We start from the raw sequence: 18387 nt of genomic DNA, 5'->3' as shown, positions 1-18387 counted from the left end.
GGTGGAGGGGTCCACAGAGCCTGCCTGCTCTGTGGTGCCAGAGCACAAACCAAGTGTTTGTGTGCAAGAAAGAGTAGCTTTTCTCCCACAGACAAGCTTTGGAAGCTTGAACTCGAGCACGGCATTTATTTGTTCACAAATGGACAAATGTGGAACCTGCTGAGACAAAGCTATCCAGAAAATACCAGCTTACAATGAGACCCTAGACAAACGTCTGGAAGGTGGGAGGGATGAGCTCAAACTCGTTTTGGGGTGAAGCAATCCCTTGCCTTCTGGCCAACACCGCTTCACAAGAAGAAAATTCAAGTGGATGTCATTTTCCTGTGGACAACGTGAGATGTCAAGGGAGACCACGCCTCCTGCTCTGAGCCCAGCCTGTCCTGCCAGTAAGTAAATGGGGCCCATGTTGAGCCAATCTGTCCAAAAACCCTGCCTAAATGTCCCAAAATCACTCTGATCTGGCACAAATATTTCAGCTGCATCTCAGCTGGCAGTGATTTTTTCTTGTGTCATTCTCTGAGCACCAAGGTGACACACCTATGTTAAGGTGAATCGGAAAACCTCCTGGCGACGTAAGGGTGTTCAGACCACCGGGCCTTACACTGACACCGGGCACTTCTCTGCGAGAGCAAATGGAGAGGCAAGGAGTGCACAGTGTGCAGATGTCATTGCCTTGTTTACTTCCAAGATCCTGTAGCTGTGGCTTTGTGAGGCACTGACCAGAAGAGAGAGCTCAATACCATAGCCTGGAAGGAACAGGAAGCTATCAGCCATTCGATGCACACGACCGGCACCACAACCGCTCAGGGAAGTCATCATCCTCCCAGTGCTGAGCCCACCTATCATGCTGATTGTCATGACATCCTGCTCCGAACGATAAAAATAGCAATCAAAAGACCTCCTGCTTACAATGAACAGTCTCAACTCACTCCAGGGACTGAAAGCACTTTAGAGATTGAATTAAAAAAAATAGAGCCTGTTTTTTTTTTATGAAAACTGCAAATTCTCAGTCCTAGCAGATTTACCACCAAGTCTCATTAAAAATAAAATAAAATAAATTAAAAAGTTATAAAAGTCTTAGCTGATTGAAAATGATGCTTATTTTCATTGCTTTCTTCCTGCTGAGTTTCCGTTTGAATGTAGGCTTAATACAATTTTCCCCCACAAAACTCAGTCTGGAAAATAGGGAACCTTCTCATCCTGCTTTATTGCCTAAACCTCCAGACCTTCTGGAGACAGTTCTTGCTTTGTAAGAAACACCGCATTAGGGGTGACAAATAAGACTACGATCAATGTTTTATTAAGGACAGATTCTCCTCTTAGAATTGGCTCAGATTATTTTAAATCATAGCTGTTGTGCCTAAGTTGCAATTTTCATTTGAATAGTGTTTTTGGATAGAAAAAGGAATTTATTCTTAATGCCTAGAGTCCTTGTCAGGTACCAAAAATAAAGCAGGAGCTGTTGAGAAAGCACGCATTCTCATATTAAAGCTATTATTCTGACCAGACCATCTGCAGCACAGTACCCATACTTGTAACTATCTCTATTTCCATTTAGATATGTTCTGTAGCAAAAGCAGCTTTGCCCTTGTAGCCACTGCAATAGCACTGAAGAACTTTTAAAATAGAAACAGACATAAAGGGTTTAATTATTCTTACCTAGACTGCATGTTTGCACATTTCTCTCTTGAGAAAACAAAAATTCTGCACATAGAGTTGCTTGCAAAACAATGCTTAGATACATTCCTGAGCAGACATTAATCTGCTTGCAAGTTTACAGTAAATGCCATTATACCCAATCCTAAGGTTTGGATATCTCTGAACAAAGAAGCATGTTTGAGACATCTGTATCTGAAACAATAGCAAATATTGAATTATGTGCACTTATGTTGTATTACAGGGCAAGTTGTTATGGCAGCCTTCTCATTAGGAAGTCATTGAAAATAAAATTACACTGAAAAACTGCATAGATTTTAGAATGTAAAACCAATGGATAGATTTTGATTTATTTATCAAAAGATGTAGATCACATCCAAAATATTAAGCATAGTTAATTGTTCATACAATTCATTAAAAAGGACCTGTGGGGTTTGGAGATGACTGCTTTGAGGTACAACTGAGGCAATTCCAGGGGGCTGTAGGACCACTAATCCTCTCTGGGCTGCAGCAGGATGGCGTCTGAGCTGATGACTGGGCTGCAGATTTCCCTGGAGCCGAACTCCTCTTTCTGCCAGTGACACAAAAGACTTCTGCTCAGAACTCACACGCAATGCTGGGGACCAAAGCTGTTTTAGAAAGCTGGTTTCTCTGTATGCTGGTGATAGATCCTCACCATCCTGCTAAATAAGTTAGTGCAGGCACAAACCTAGATTTGAACTTGGAAATGCTGAAACAGCACTTCAAATTTTAGGACTATAATTTTAAAAGCCTGCTTGAGAATTTTATCAGAATATGTAAATTGCATGCATAAACTGAGCTTCTATGCAAAAGTGACACATGGTCTAAAAGCCTACCATTGACATATTTTCTGTGCTGAATTCTTTCTTGAACTTGGCAAAATTAGAGCTCCTAACTACAAATTTCTAACTCCCATTCTGCTACACATACTGTATTTGTGCAGATTATCATACAAGAAAATTAACATTTCCATAAACCAGGAAGCTTGTACTAGGGCATGAAATGGGTACTTAAAGTCTTATTACTGTTTAGTCCTTGAGATGAGTATGGTATAACAACAACAACAAAATAATCGTACAATACGACATTATCCCATGCCTAATAGCTATGTGGAAAGCAAATAACAACATGGTTACAATTTTCTCCATGGAATCTCTGAAGAGATGCCATAAGGAGGACAGAGGAGGACGATGAAGCACAGATCTGAAAGCACAGCACATCCTGCTGTCTCTCTGCATGAAGATTAGTGGCCCACCATGCCCCAGTGGAATTGCTTCATGGTTTTACACTGCAATAGGAGGAAGAGAGCAAAGAAAATTAGGAAAGAAAGTGTCATTTAAATTTGTATTTTAGTAAACAATATACCTCAAAAAGTTCGTGAATTCTGGCTATAATTCCGCCTTGGATGATGATCATAAGAAGAAATAGTTCCTTCTTGTTTCTCATGGATTTAAGACACCTCCAGGCAGACTCTCAGAGGAATGAGATGCTTGCTGTGGGTAGTGAGGGGGTGTTTCCAGATCTGCTACTTATATTCTTTATGAGCTTCTTTCCTTCTTGCACAACACCCCCACCCCCATTTTCTCTCCTCTTTTGCACATATGCATACAGAAAAGACAAACTCTGTTCATTCTCCCTTCAATGTTACTGCATCGTTTTGTTAGTTCTGTGGAAAGATGGGGCCAAGAGGCCAAAAGTTTAACTTCATTCCATGCTACAAAGATGGGGGAGAATGATAAATTTATGGCAAATAAAGAAGTGTTATCCTGCAAACTGAAGTAGGTGCAAAGCAGAGCCATCTGGTAGTCTCTCCTTCCTCCCTCTGAATTATCACATTTCAAGATCAGCCTGTGTTTTCCACCAAAAATTGGGAATCTATAGGCCACAGGCTGGGAAACATCTATAGAGTAGGTGGAGCTGGGGGCAGGAAGCTTGAATCCTCCTCCATTTTGTATTGATTTACTTCCAATCTGCTGCTTCTACTTCTCCGAGGAGAAGGAGAGTAGCTGGCAGCCAGCTGGTAGACAGTCACTCAGCTATTTTTTGGCCACTATCATGAATGCTGGAGCAGTCGAGAGGCAGGACCAAATCCTGAAATTGCCCGGGGGTCCTTAATTTCCTTCATTGACCAAGGCTACTGCAAGAGACTCCTCTGCAAAAACACATCCTTTCACTCCTGACTTGAAAGCTGCAGCTCTTTTGACATTTGACTCCATATTGCTGTGTTTGAGCAAACAAGCTTCTGCAGAGACACAGCGTGAGCACAAATTCGACTCTTGTGATGAAAAGAGAATTCTTCTCAGTCTGTGTGTGATTGTTTAGGCTCTGCTGGAGCAGAGTTCATGGGTAAGCAGGGGTGCCCATGACAATGCAGCACACACGGACCTGGATTCGCTGCATGGGGATGGTGGGTTAGGACATCCACAGCAAGGATAATCTTCCAAATGAGGGATGACAGCAAATCACTTCCATCTGTGATGCAAAAGAAAACCTTGCCATCTCATTCTACATACTTGAACTCCTTTAAGTACCTTTCCTATTTGTCCTATAAATAAATAATAGTTTTACCTGTGAGAACAGCATGCTCAAAGTGAGTGAGAAGGCTTGCTCTCTTACCGAGCAGGAAAAACGTATTGGCTGCAGTAATGACAACAAGGCAACATTTGTACAGCCCAGTGAACCTCGGGAAAGAAAATAAAATATAAAAATGAATCATAGAGTGGGTCCAGGTTTACTATGCTTGCCATTCTTATTCTGTTTATTTATTTCAGTTATGAGTCCAAAATTCTTGAATTTTGGGGGTTAAAACACTAGCTTAACTAGCAAAGCAGAACTTCACTGTAATCACAGTCCTGACCCAATTATTTCAATCTGCTTGACAATCATTCTCTTTGGTAGGAGAGGGCTGCAATGTGAAAGAGCAGTAGTTTGGAATGAAAAAAAACTGCATAAGGATAGGATTATGCCCTATTTTTCTGTTCCTATACATGCAACAACCACAAGAACTGCTGTGATGCATCCTTTGGATAGTTCCTTCAGAGGATACAATACATGGAGGCTTGTACTTCCATGAAGTTGTCTGAGTCATGGAGGACTCGATTTATATCTTAGCTCCACATATCTTCCATAGAATGACCACTTTTTTTTTCTTCTTTTTTTTTTTTTAAACACAAGCCATAAATTCTTGATCTGAGTATGATGCTTAAGTGGGACTTACTCATGTGTCAGAGACTGCATCACAATACAGAAAGAGGTTTTTAAGTGCTGCAGAAATATTGTCCCTTAAAAAGGCACAGAAAAATGCCACAGAATGCAGAATACATTTATGTCTCTTTTACTCATACTGAGTTCTTTGAATAGTTCTACTGAGTATTACTATTTATTTGATTGAGGCAATATTTACTGCAACATATTATGCTAATTTTCAAGCAACTGCCTCAATCAAATTCATGATGTAAGTTGTTTTTGTTTAAGTCATTCACCCAGGTTTTCATTAAAGCAGAAGAGAATCTATAATGGATTCAATGTGTAATGCAAAGATTAGTTTTAAAATAGACTTATTTCTGCCTAAGTCATCAAATATTACATGTACATGGGTCTAAGTCAAGTGAAATAAGAAGCTGCCTCTGAAAATGATACCACGGGTACAGGGTATTACACAGATTTTTCTACTTGTTCAGTTATTTTTCTACTTCTGTACTCCAGTCTTCCTTCCCAAATCTGTACGTCTTCCCTTTCCATATCCTGCAGCCCCTTTGCCACTTCTGCTCCCTGACGCTCCCCAACACCTCAGTCTCACGCTTGTCTGAGGCACTGGAGATAAGGAGCGTGGTCTTCCAGTACTCCTGCAGCACCAAAACTGGTAACCAGCCAAAACTGTCCATCCTCATTTGGCAAAGCTTCCACCAAATTTAATAATTAAGGAGCCAATGAGTGATTTTGCATGGTTTCGCTTTAAACACTGTGTATATTAAAATGGAAAGGAAAGCAAAGAGATGCTGTCAGTTAGCATTCCCGTATTTGGGTACAAAATTAAGAATCAAAGTCTTTTCTCAAATTAGAGTAGACATGAACTCTTAAGAACAGGGCAGAACATACCAGCAAAACATAAAATGAGTTCTGAAAAGCTATTTCTATTAATAATGAGCCATCAATCCACCTGGACAAGATTTTTTAAGTTCTCAGGGACATTTACAAGCTAATAACTAAATCAAATCGGGTAACAAGGAGGTAAAGGAACAGAAATCTTCAAAGCATCAGCCACAGTAAATGGAAACAATGGGAAGATATTCACAGAAATTATTTTTCAGCAGTTTACTATGAAGGACCTGCCAAGGGCGTAAGGTTAAACTAAACCATTCAGGAATAAAACCAGCAATGACATCCATCTGTTTGGATGTCTAGCATACATATCCAAAATGAGCAAAGAAATTCCTGAAGAATCTGAACAGCTTAATAATTTGGCCTACATAATTTCAAGGTCCAGACAAGATGCACCGGCGAGCCAAGCTAACACAAATTAGGTGTAATTCTCTGACACAGGGCCACAGAGGACAGAAAGTTGCTTGATTCATATTTGATGAATGACTGATACAAAGGCTTGTTTGATTTATTTGGAATAAGGTGTAAAATGATTCACCTTCCTCCTTCCCATCTTTCTTTTCAGACTATACAGCTGCATAAATGACTAGTGAATATACTCATTGAACACTTTTTTGGATCAATTTTTCAAAAACGTTTACAGACACTGGATGTTTTTTCCTTTTTCTTTTCTTGCTCACATCATCCTACTTCACTGTGAATCACAGAGGGCCAGCAGCACAGGAATCAGAGCCCTGGGACACCTCGGCCTTCCTGGTTACAAACACCAGCACCGAGCACCTCGTCCTTAGCGGCTGGGAGAGATCTCACAACACCTACAGCCACCCTGACGCCATCCACCAGGACCATTCCCCTTTTACCCCAGGAATACCCAAATCACCCCAGTACAGTCTTGGGAACAAGAGAAGGTGTAATTACATAATGCCAGAGCCTGAGGTACTCCAGTGATTGAAATGCTAGGATGCTTAACGCTTTGTGTTTATTTTTAATGTTACTCTGTGTAAAATCAGAATCCTTACAATTCTTTCCATTAAGACATTTCAGTAAAAGCTTTGCTGGTAAGATGAGACGATGCCTGTTGTTTAATCCCTGACATTTCTGCTGTATTTTTCCTGCTGCTCTTGTTGCGCTCAGTTCCTTTGCTGTTGGCTCACTAAAGCTGAGCATCATGCTACTAGTTCCTTAGATATATCTGGGGGAAAAAAGCAACCCCCTTACAAAACCCTAACTAACAAGACTACCAAAAGCACCAAGTGGCTGCAGCATTGTCCCTGCATGTGGGTGACCAGAGAGCACAGCAGACACAGCAAAGCAGCAGAAACCTGAATGCTACCGCAGCATTGAGGATCAAACCCGGTGCAATGTAAGCAAGTGTAACTACATCCAAACTGGTAGTTGTGCCTGCTTTTCCCAGTACGGTTTTCTGCCAAAAGCATGTACCAGCAGTACACAACCACAGCCAAGGCTGGTCAACCTTCCAGAGAGCACTGCTGGCCAACAAGGAGGGATGTGCTGGGAAACCAAAACCTGCCATTTTACAAATATTGTTGTTTAGCAGTACTGTTACTGCTTCTGTTCGTCGTGTGCGAGGAAGTCTGTGCTGCTTGTGAAAGGCTCAAAATAATGAATTCCTACCTAAGTGACATGCTTGCATGACATGCTGGCAATGTCACCTTTCCTCTGCAGCGAGCAAGGTGAGGATCAGATCAAAAGCTGGAACTTCAGTAGCAGGTAAGGTCCCCAGGGATTTACCTCTGAAGCCCTAGCACAGCAGACACCACAAGCAGAAGCTTACAGGATGCTGCAAATCAAACAGCAGTGCAAACCTTATCAAAGCCCAGCTCAGAATTGGTGAAGATTGTGCCACACTTTTTAAAGCTTTCTGTTCTGCATGGCAGAGATTACAGTGACATCGGGTCAAACCCTGACGTGGATCAAAGCTCACACTGACTGTTCTCACACATAGACCCTACTTCAAATAAAGAAATCCAAGAAGGGGAACAAATGATAAAACATACTCCAAATGCCAAAATGTATCCCCCAGCTACTGCTGAGCCAGAGGCGCAGATTAACTTGCCATGACACACAGGGAGCAACAGCGTAACTGGAATAAGCAATCCAACTTTTAGCGTTTGAGATTGCTTAATCATAATGAAATATGTTGGGCCCGTATACCATGTGTCCCCCAATCAGACGTTGTTCACGCTCTCATAGCAGGCCTACTCATCTTTCTTCCTAAAACAAATAATCTCTCAGTCTCACTGTAAACCACGGGTGACACTTAGTATTCTGATCACTCTGTGCAAGTCCACCTGGTATATAGTGGTTTAAATCCAGGCACTATTATGGCTATGCATTTTCACTAGCTGCATGGTATAACACAATAGCACCATTCAGTAAGAAGTAAATCTAAATTCCAATCCTCGACCGATGAGGTTTATATAGGTATTTTTTTAAAACTTCTATGCATCTTGAAACCACATCTGTCAAAACATGTTAACTAAACAATGGGATACTTAAACACTGCAATAGCAAGAAGCTTTTTCTTCCTCCCATTTCGGTAGTTACAAACCTTTTTGATCTTAAACGGTGACAAAGGATCATTGAAAAAGTCCCCACTGTCTGGTAATGTCTGGAAAATGCTATTTATCCTAGACAGTTTATCAATGTGTCATTTAGCTCAAGAAGATTATAAAAAAGGATGAAACACACCAGCTCCAGAGGGACTTTCAGAAATCCTGACAACACCCCCACATGGCTCATGGCTCAGCTGCCCCCACATCTCTGCAAAATAGGATCCTACCCAGATTTCTACTCTACTGCCTTATGGATGGAGCTGTGCAAATCACCCTCGTGCCTGGTAGGGGATGGAAGCCCTGACACTGCTACTCCTGAGCGCGTGAGGTGTGATCCCAGGTGCGGAGGGATGAAGAAGTACACTGCACTTTGACAGCAAAGGGAAGCAAGATGCAGGGTCTGCTCCCTGGGCCACTAACATCACCAGGAGTTTTTCAGGAACCCTGAGTCCTTTGTGAACAGCTTTGCTGCTCTGTAAGCTGAAGTCATTGATGAAAGTGGAAGGATAGATGTGAATCCAGGTCTGCCTAAAGTGCCAGGTCTAAATGAGAGCTGACAGAATGATAACGTCCGGGAATTCACATGGCTCTCCTGATACGCAGCTTCTCTCATTTACCTTTGTCCTGCTCTCCTGATCTGGGGTGCTGCCCGTACCTCCCCATTAGCCTCTCTGGCAAAGACCGAAGTTTTGTATCACATAGCTCTGGTGTGATTTATAAAACTATCCAACTTGTTTTCTTTCTAGTGTATCTTGTGTAACCTATTTGTCTTCTTATCACAGCATCTTATCTGCCCCTTATTTGCTGTAGCTATCCATCAACGAGTTGTAACAATATCTAATCCTCTACCATTATTGATGCAGACGTCTCCATGTGTGGTCAGAGGCTCGATTTTACTACGGGCTGCCCATGCTGCTGCAGCGCTGACGAAGCGCAGGCTGTGGGGCAGTGACCCTGCTGACCAACACTTCCTCCCCATAACTTCACACACCTCCCGCTCTGCCTCATCCCACACTCACACGCCTCGGATGAAGCCTCTCAATTTGCTCTGTCCTTATACAGCACCACGCACATGGATATTGGTGCGGTGCAGCTTAAACACACACTCAGCAGTAGCTGTTTTCCTCAGCTGCTGAGGGTTTGCTTTGACTCTTGGAGACTGACTCACGCTCTACCTTAGCTTGTCTATTGTAAATGAGTTATACTGGTATTTTGCTGCATGACAGAAGATTTACAAGGCTTAGATCATTCAGTATGTAGAGCCCTCGAGAGATGTGCTTAGTTTTATTACTCTATTGCCAATGCTATAGCTGCAATAGTTGTGGTTATTTCCAATCAAATACCAAGCTCTTCTGTGTCAGTCAGTGACAGCTTTTATGGCTGGTTTTGGATCTAATTTACTAGTTAATATCAGCTTTAAAGAGCTAATGAAGAACAAAATAGTGACAAAAATATTGATGTGCAATATTTAAACTAAGCAATAGGAGAAAATGCTTCTCAGGAAAATGTGTACATGTATATTTGTATACATGTCCACATATCTGGGGGCAGAGAGATCTTTCAAGGTGCGTGTTCAGTGAAGCATCTTCCAGGTACCAGCTCTCCCAGACAGAACTGCTCTGTGGCATGTGCTGGGAACACAAAGCATAAACTCCTTCCGAGCCTTATTCTGTGTATTTAACACAGAAAGTTTTATAAAAGCAAAAACCCACCTGGCTGTTTGTTCCCATTTAGAGATCCCTGGATTTTTTTTTTGAAACACAGAGATGCTACTTTTACTATCCTGAACACAAGCCACCCAGCACATGTAACCAGGCTGCCTAAAACACCCTGCGGTGTCAACAGCTAAGAGATGCTCGACCTGGCGCCACAGGCACCTGAACAGGGACTCGTGGTTCGTGTTGTCCCATGCACAGTCTCTGGTGGCACCCAGCACCGAGTGCTTCACAGGACTACACACACAGCTACACATTTTAGAACAAAACTCTCTCCCATCAGTGGTTGCTTTATGGTCTGAAGCCAAGGATTTTATTTCCAAGTACACACACTCACACTTATAAATATATCTTAAATATACATCTTACAAATGTCTTCTATTTATTAGATCTTCCCAAATGATATGAATTCTCTTTAGCCATATACATAAATACCTCACTCCTTTTCCCATGAACATCACTATTTTCAATACAAGAGTAGCAAGTTCCGTGCACTCCTAATGTTAAAAAATACTAGTTTGAAAACTGTTGTCTTTTAATGCAATTTAAACTTTCTATGTTCTTTCATTTCTTGAAACAGTAAATAGGAAGAAATTTGACTTCAAATTCTGATTTATACATTAGCTCCTGCTAGTTTTCTTCAGAACTAGCTGGTATTGACCTTTCTAACCCTGTCTTCACACAGGAGTCAGAACTTTATCTAATTACTAGGAATCCAATTCTCATTTACCAGATCTATCAGGTACAGAAAAGTCTTAAAATGGGTGAGTGACAAGTATGAGAGGAGTAATAAGACAGAAAATGAGGTGGAGGGGTTATAAGTAAAGAAAGATATAGCAGAGGTACAGGGAGAAAAGCACAGGGTGAGAGTAGTCATGCTTTATTAGTTGTGAAGGGGTTGTTAGGTTTTTTCCAGCTTGCGTACTGAGTGATGGAAAAGAGGTGGTAAAACAGAAGTCAAGATCCGGGGATGGATCCTGGTTAAAAGAGCTGGGAAGTCTAGAGGAAAAAGACAGTATTTCCTAAAGAGAGGAGATGATATTGTCCCCCAGGGAAGGCTCGTGCCCAGCTACAAGCCCCACCACACTCCTACCAAGGAGGCAGCGGCTGCAGGCAGCCCCCCCAGGAGGCCGCCCCCTTGTTCAGCCTCACTGCTCACGGCAGCACATACATCAGGGGGCACCGCTGGCCTGACGCTGACCCTTGGGTTATCCCATAAAGAGGAGGGCTGACACGTGATGGATATCACCAGACTTCTATGATGAACGTGTCCCGTGTAAGCTGCCCAGTGCGGGCACGGCGATGCCAGAGCAGCTGCCGAGGCCTGAGGACTTTTTGATTCATGTAAGAAAAGTGGTGCAAATGAAAATCCCTCCATTACTTCTCACTTTGTGCCTATTACCCGTCAAGGGCCAAAGGATCGTGGCAGTCTTGGGATATAAACAGACCAGCTCTGATGGGAATTGGCTGTAATTCTGAGGCTGGCTCACACTCGGGGAGGCTGTGGACCGGGCCCTCTGGGGGAATGTAACTTCGCCATGCAGAGGGTGAGAGGGCTCTCACTACGTGCTGAAAGGAAGATGAATCAGGCTGAAGTAGGGCACTGGAGAGAGGACCCTGCTACTGTTGTCAGAGGCCCCGGGCTGAAACCAGGAGGAGAATGTCAGTACCCACAAGACTGTCTCCTTTAAATCCTCCTCAAAGTCTTTCTCACGTGCCTGCTGAGCCCACTAAAATTAAGACACCAGAAAGTAGTGGATGGCAAGGTAAATGGAGGGGTCAGGCCTGGGCAAGGGGAAACAAAAGGCACTGTTTTATCTGCAGCAAGGAAGCAGTGGGATGCTTCAGGTACTGAGTGACCTGACCACAGAATACAAAAGGCATTATGAAGTCTGCAGTAAGAAGGGAGAATAATTTTTTTCTTTTCAAAATCAAATTCAAGCAGAAGCAGCCTTAGCAAAAGGCACTTCATATAAATTAACACAATTCTTCCATACATCACAATGAGCGCTTGGGCCAGAGGACTTTCATTGTCTGCAATTTCCTCCCAGCTGCTGTCCTTTGGCTCCACTGTATACAGCCGTGTAAGACAGAAATGCAATAGAGCAGCTACGCATGAAGACAAGGATTGTCTGTGATATTTACCAGTTGCCTTCCGCCTCCTAAATGGTAAAATGAGGGCCAGATCACCTCATTAGTCTATACTGACTTAGCATGGACCCAGAACAAGGGATGGAAGTGGCTTTAAGACATACCTATTTCTGTTTGATCGCTGAGCAACTCTGGACGAGCAGAAGGGCTGTCCTTAGCAGACCTCTGGTTCACCACCCTGCAGGATATTCTCTCTTTGCTCCCGGGGTGACGTGGTTTTACAAAGCGCCTGACCCTATTGGGGCAGACATTAATAAACTGCAAAGTAGGCTGAGCAAAATCAGTGAAGAGATATCACAAAACGGTGCAGCTAAGACACTGTGAGTGTAACTGAATATTAAGATGAAAACCAGTGGGAGTGTCATTCTGTGGCTCAGCAGAGGTGAATGCTGATGATTTCAAGGCTTTCTTTTCAGCAATAATCTCCATCAAAAGGTCAACTCAGTGTAGAAAACTAACAATTAAAACTTCTGATGGAAGTTTCTATCACCATCTACATTAAGGGAAGAGAAAAATAAAAAACTTTCAAGGGTACTTTGGTAAGTTAGATCTTTCTGATTGCTTTGGCCAATTAGTTTCTGAGACATAGATCCTGTCGGTTATTAGGCTGAACCAGTCAGGGACATCATTAGGAGTCCCTGGGAAGGAGTTCACCTTCGAGAAGCCTCGGAGGAGGCACAGGACAATTGGAGAACAACAGTGCCTGTGTTTAACATAGGGGAAGAAGGCAGAGCTGGAGAATAAAAGGACAGCCAAGAATCCTGGAACAAACAAACAAGTGATTTGTAAGCCCACAGAAGACATGAAGGAGATGAACAGCACCACAGATGAATTTGTCAAATAAAAATAATGTCAAAACAATATAATTTAATTCTGCAACAAGGTAATAGACCTTGTGGATAAGGGAGAAGAGCAAATGTCATACTTCACCTAGTCTCTGACACTGTTTCACACGCTATTGTATACACGTTATGGATACACAATGTAGATGAAACTCCTGTAAGTGAATGCAAGAAAGACAAGGTGACTACAGCCGGGGAGGAGTTATTGATTGTTTACTGTCAGAGTGGAAGGATGCACAAAACAAAGGGATTCCTTGCGGATTTGTCCTGAGCCAGTTTTGTTCAATGCCACATTAGTGACCTGGGAGAAAGAATATATTCTCAGTACATTTGCAAATGACCCCCAGCCAGAAGGGACTGCAAATGTGTGCAAGGATAGGATCAGAATTACAAATGGTCCTGACAAGCTGGAGGCCTAGCACAGACAATAGGGTGCATTTCAATTAGAGCATACAAAAATAATCAACTGCACAAATACAGGATGGAGAAAAATTGATTAGTTGGAAGTTCTTTAGAAAAGGATCTAGCAATTACAGTAAATTACACTGAGTGTGAATCAAGAATGCCACAATTTTGAAAGAGACAAACATGCATGCATAAAGGATGGTCTGCAAGGTGTGCAGAGCAGCCCTTCCATTCTTCCCAGCACTGACAAGGCTTTTGTTGGAAAAATGAAGCCAGTTTGGGGCACTGCCCCTCAGGAGAGACCTGGACCAACTGATACGCGTCTGAAGGAGAACAGCGAGAAAGGTCGAAGCCCAGGAAGTGGGCCTACATGGCCCCCGTGAATGAGCACATTTGTGTAGCCTAACATTCTCCTTCAAAGCCACAATGAATCAAATGCTTTCTTTGTCCACAGTTGTCCAAATAGGAAGCAGCTGGTTTTAATGGCGGCGAGAACGATTCATGTTAGACATCAGAAAAAAATGCTGTAATCCTCTGAACATTGAAGTATTGAAGAAACACTGAAGCTCCCTTGGGGAGGAGACACCAGGCCGGGGGGCTTTAAGAACGGGTTAACGAGACCCTGTGAGGAACTGCAGTTACGGGAACAATGGCTTCCTGAGGTGCCTCAGCCATCCCATTTCTCTCCGATTCCCTCCCTCCCAGATGGGTACGTGTGGCCATGTGATAAGCCAGGATGATATCTGGGAAGCCTGCTGGCACCGTGACTGCGCTGCTCGCTGCCAGCCACCGCAGGCACGAGCCTCAGCCCCCAGCAGCAGGCACTGCTGCTGCCCCACGGGGAGGAGCTGCCCTCAGCCTGCTGACAACTCACAACCCATGACAGAAGATGGGGGCTTGCAGGAAGGGACACAATAAGCCCACCACTCAATTTGTCTCCAATCAGGGCTGCAGACAAATTTGCATGTGCCTATAGTGTGCTTTCTGCCCCAGCAAGAGCCAATCCCTGTGCCCAGGTGGGCAGAGGTGGGAACTCCCCCAGAGGGGACATTCGGGAGTATCCCGATGCCCTGAGGGTTATCTGTCTCCGCTAGGACCCCAGAAAGCCTGGCCCCACATGAAGATAGAGCTGGTTAATAGACAGTGTGAAGATGACAGTTTTTAGAAGAAGAAAAGCCAAAACCACCCAGATAATCTGGAACTGGTTTAGCAGGTACTCACACGACTACCTCAGACTTCAAATAATCAATCATGGGATAAGGAAGGCATTGCCAAGATCAGCATACGATGATCAGGGAAGGTTTACTGAGGAGTTGAGTTCAAGGTACGCCAATCAATCAAAGGGAACAATAATGGAAAACAACCTACTTTAATGATTAAAGAAAAGTCATGATTGGTATGTTCAGGTGATTGCAATATTATCAGAGAGGTCATCACATTGAATATTCATTGACTGCCCCAGGCAAGGACTTAAAGTGGTCTCAGAGAAGTCTCTGACTGCCCAGCAATATAATTTTATTTGTTCTTAATCAAATTTTAGGATCAGACAAGCTTGTGCAATTGCACTTAAAATGCCCCCTTGCTGGAGAACTATTCAGTTCACACTGACCTCTTACTGTTTAGCTCCGCATCTTTGGGATTGCTGCTCAGCCCAGAGCTTTTCTGCCAGCTGCAGAGAGCCTATTCCACAGCCTATGGCAGACAGCTTCCCAAAGCACAGACAGTGGCAGGGAACCCTCCATCAGCATCCCAAAACCCCAGACTCCTGAAAAGCACCGCGAAGGTGAAGAACTTAGGAGAACCCTGTCTATTTGGCAAAAGCACATGGGCATGTTACTGCAGTCATTGTGACCTATGTCTAGGTCCAGCAAGCGCAACCTCGGCCGCACCAGCCTGCTCGGACTATCACCAGTCAGGAGCTGCACCCAACCACCTAGACATGACCACAATGCATCAAACTCATAGCAAAAACCCTGTGAAAATCTGATTTGCAAGCATGTTGCTTTTTTCTGCTTATAGCCATAATGGTAATAATCACCCTGAAAAAATCCCACATCTTATTCCAACAGCAATGCGCGGTACTGTAACATTAATGAATTAGCAGTAGGAGAAAACTACTCATTTGGAAGAAGGATTCTGGAGCAATATAAAGCTGCAGGAAACCTGCCTGATTTGTCTTTTGGCAGCTTCTGCTACCAGCTTTAAATTAACACTGCAAGTGTTATCAACTGATTCTCTATAGGAACCAGCTGAGTGAACCTGAGCACACCTGTAATTGCACGTTAGAGTTACACGGGCCTCAAATTTCTGTCTTAGAACAAATTAGGTTTATTTTTAGGTTTTTGTCTCCAGCTGAATCCAAAGCTCCAGCCACGGCATTGCAATGTTAAACTCACAGAGGTCAAAATCAGAAGAATATTCTTGCAGCAGCCCTTATGAAGTGAAACATGTATTTTACAGAACTCTCTCAGTAACATTTTGTTCTGCTTCTCTGTTCTTTCAAAATTCTCTGCACAAAGAGAGGATTTTGACACTGGCATTGTATTCTGTGAGTGCTGGTTAGGAAGAACTTCTCCAACTTACACAATCATTTTAAATCATGATTTTTTTAGCATGATCTTCATCCCTCCCGTGTCAATTTGATGGTGATAGAGAAAGGCTAATTGGGTTCTTTGTGTCTTCCTTACATTTTGAGTGTAATACTGGGGAATTATTTGTGTTTGCATTTCCGTTGGCAGATTAGGATGGTTTAAGAAATATCCTAACGGTTAGGGAAATTTTAAAATTAATACATCTCCTATGCTCTTAGTAATATATGTTGAACAGAAGGAACTTAAAAATAAAAGATTATGGAAATCTGAGAACATTTAAAACTAAAATTAATGCCTTATTCAATATGCTTACTAGCACTGCCAAGAACAATCTGGAAGTTAAAGTTAACAAAAACTCTCACACCAAGTTATCCATGTCTCAGTCACTGTCAAAACCTCTAAAGTATATCAGATCTTCCAGTCATCTCTAATTAAGAGCATTCTGGAGACAGAGCCAGAATTTAATTCCTCCTAATCTTGGTAGCACAGAAGTCGCATTTGTTCTCAACATTGCTTTGTATATCAAACTTTGCTGTTTCACCTCTCAGATCCATGGACCTGATTCCTGGGGTCCATGACTACTCATTAGAGAAAGTTCTAATGCCTTCAGAGTGTTTTTATGTTCACCAAGACACCTACCCAGTGCGAAACAAGCAGAAAATCAAGCAGCCATGTAGATGGTTTCAGCAGTGCCCCATCAGCAAGCAATTCAGCTCAATTGGAAAGGGTCAGGAGATGCAAGCAGTACATGCTGAGACTCCTCAGATCTCCAGCTTGTATGGATCATGGATTTCATCTGCATTAGATTTAGCTTGATCACCTAGAACAGATCTTCCCCTTGCTCAGGGAATCAAAGCTATCTGAAATTAAGAAGTATTAGGTATGCTCTGAAAAGATCTTGTGGTTCATGGAGAAGTTCAGATCCCAATGTCCTGTTAAGCACTAGACCAGAGATAATCAGGTGGCTCACCTCAAAACAAGCCACTGCCCCTTCATAAACCTCCACACTGAAGTCCTGTCTTCCCCACTTCTCCTCCATCCCAAATACTTGCAAAGGTTCTTAATACAGCTTGCACAAAAGGGAAAATCTGGTCCACAATTTTTTTTAACATCTCATTCATTTTCATAATTCCTGGATGAAAATATTGTGCATGATGAAATGGTACCTGTACTCTAAGGGTATTGGGTTCATTTTGCGAAGAAGATTGTAGATGTCTTGAGAATCAGCGCATAATGCAAATCTAAATCTCACTTATGAAACACCTTAATTATGCACTGCTGTTCTACATTACATAGGTCTAATTCACATTTGAAATGCATTCAGCTTCCAGCACAAACATTAGATTCAATTACCACATGAATTTTAAGAAATGGTAACGTTGCCAACCAGCAGAAATCTACCTTAGCTATTTCAGCCGCTTTTGATTAAGCAATAGTGCACGTTCCCCCTCTCTTTGCATTAAAATTTTGCCAACTTCCTCTTAGTTGCAAAGTTGATATCCAAAGAGGCAAAGAAACTAAAGTTTACGTAGAAAACCACCTTGCCTTATAATCTCAAGATATTATGGAGTAAATTTCCAGTGCAGTGAGTTACCCACCCAGCTGCAATTATTGCGTTACAACTCCCTGTGCACCAAGCAGAAAATTTGCCCCTAAGCATTTTTTAGATTTTTTTTCCCATCTTGCAAACTGCCAGAATACTAAACAGATTTTTAGGAAATTGCTCTCAGTGGTAAAAATTCACCATCTGATCTCCAAACAGAGTTATAAGCCTAAAACAAGCAGGCCAGATACAGCATTCTAATTAGAACTGGGCAGGGATTTTCTGGCAAAATACGTTTTGTCAGAAAACATCAATTAATCAACTTCCCCCCACCTTCCCCAAAAGTGAGAATTTATCTATTTCATTGACATATTTGCTGAGTAGCATCTTGGTGCCAGGCATTTCTGGACAAGGCAGAGAAGTCCATGCTGACTCCTATCAGCATTTGGATGGTGATGCCACAGGGAGGTGCCCAGGCTCTCCTGGCTGGGAGAACTCCCAGCAGTGCCTTTTTTCTCCATTTGTGCTATTGACTGCATAATTAACTATTTAGTGGCCCCAAGAGCCTGTCAGGGTAGACCAGTGGTTCTGCCACTTTCAGAGGGGAGCAAATCCAAATATCTCTGACATAAGAGATACTGGGAGAAAGCAAACAGCAACTTATCTCATGACTGCGGCAGTCCCTGGGGTTTTGGAAACACAAATTCAAGACCCTCCTAGCAAGCTGTTAGTCCGGATATCTCTACTATACACAAAATGCCAAATAAAACTTGCTCAAAGTCTCAA

The 18387-nt window shown here is 42.7% G+C and overlaps 1 long non-coding RNA gene across 1 annotated transcript in view; it reads right to left on the bottom strand.

Moving 5' to 3' along the window:
• Nucleotides 1-540: 540 nt before the first annotated feature.
• LOC125183357 (uncharacterized) overlaps nt 541-18387 on the bottom strand; it is a 233685-nt gene continuing 215838 nt past the window's right edge. Inside the window, exons 6-7 of the long non-coding RNA XR_010834363.1 lie at nt 4246-4358; nt 541-4149 (exon numbers count right to left, since the gene is read on the bottom strand). This is a non-coding gene — a long non-coding RNA (uncharacterized lncRNA). The remainder of the gene's footprint in view (nt 4150-4245; nt 4359-18387) is intronic.

The sequence above is a fragment of the Anser cygnoides genome, chromosome 12, assembly GCF_040182565.1.
Source record: "Anser cygnoides isolate HZ-2024a breed goose chromosome 12, Taihu_goose_T2T_genome, whole genome shotgun sequence".
Lineage (NCBI taxonomy): Eukaryota > Metazoa > Chordata > Aves > Anseriformes > Anatidae > Anser > Anser cygnoides.
The sequence above is the reverse complement of the archived record's forward strand: the minus strand, read 5'-3'. Positions and strand labels throughout refer to the sequence as shown.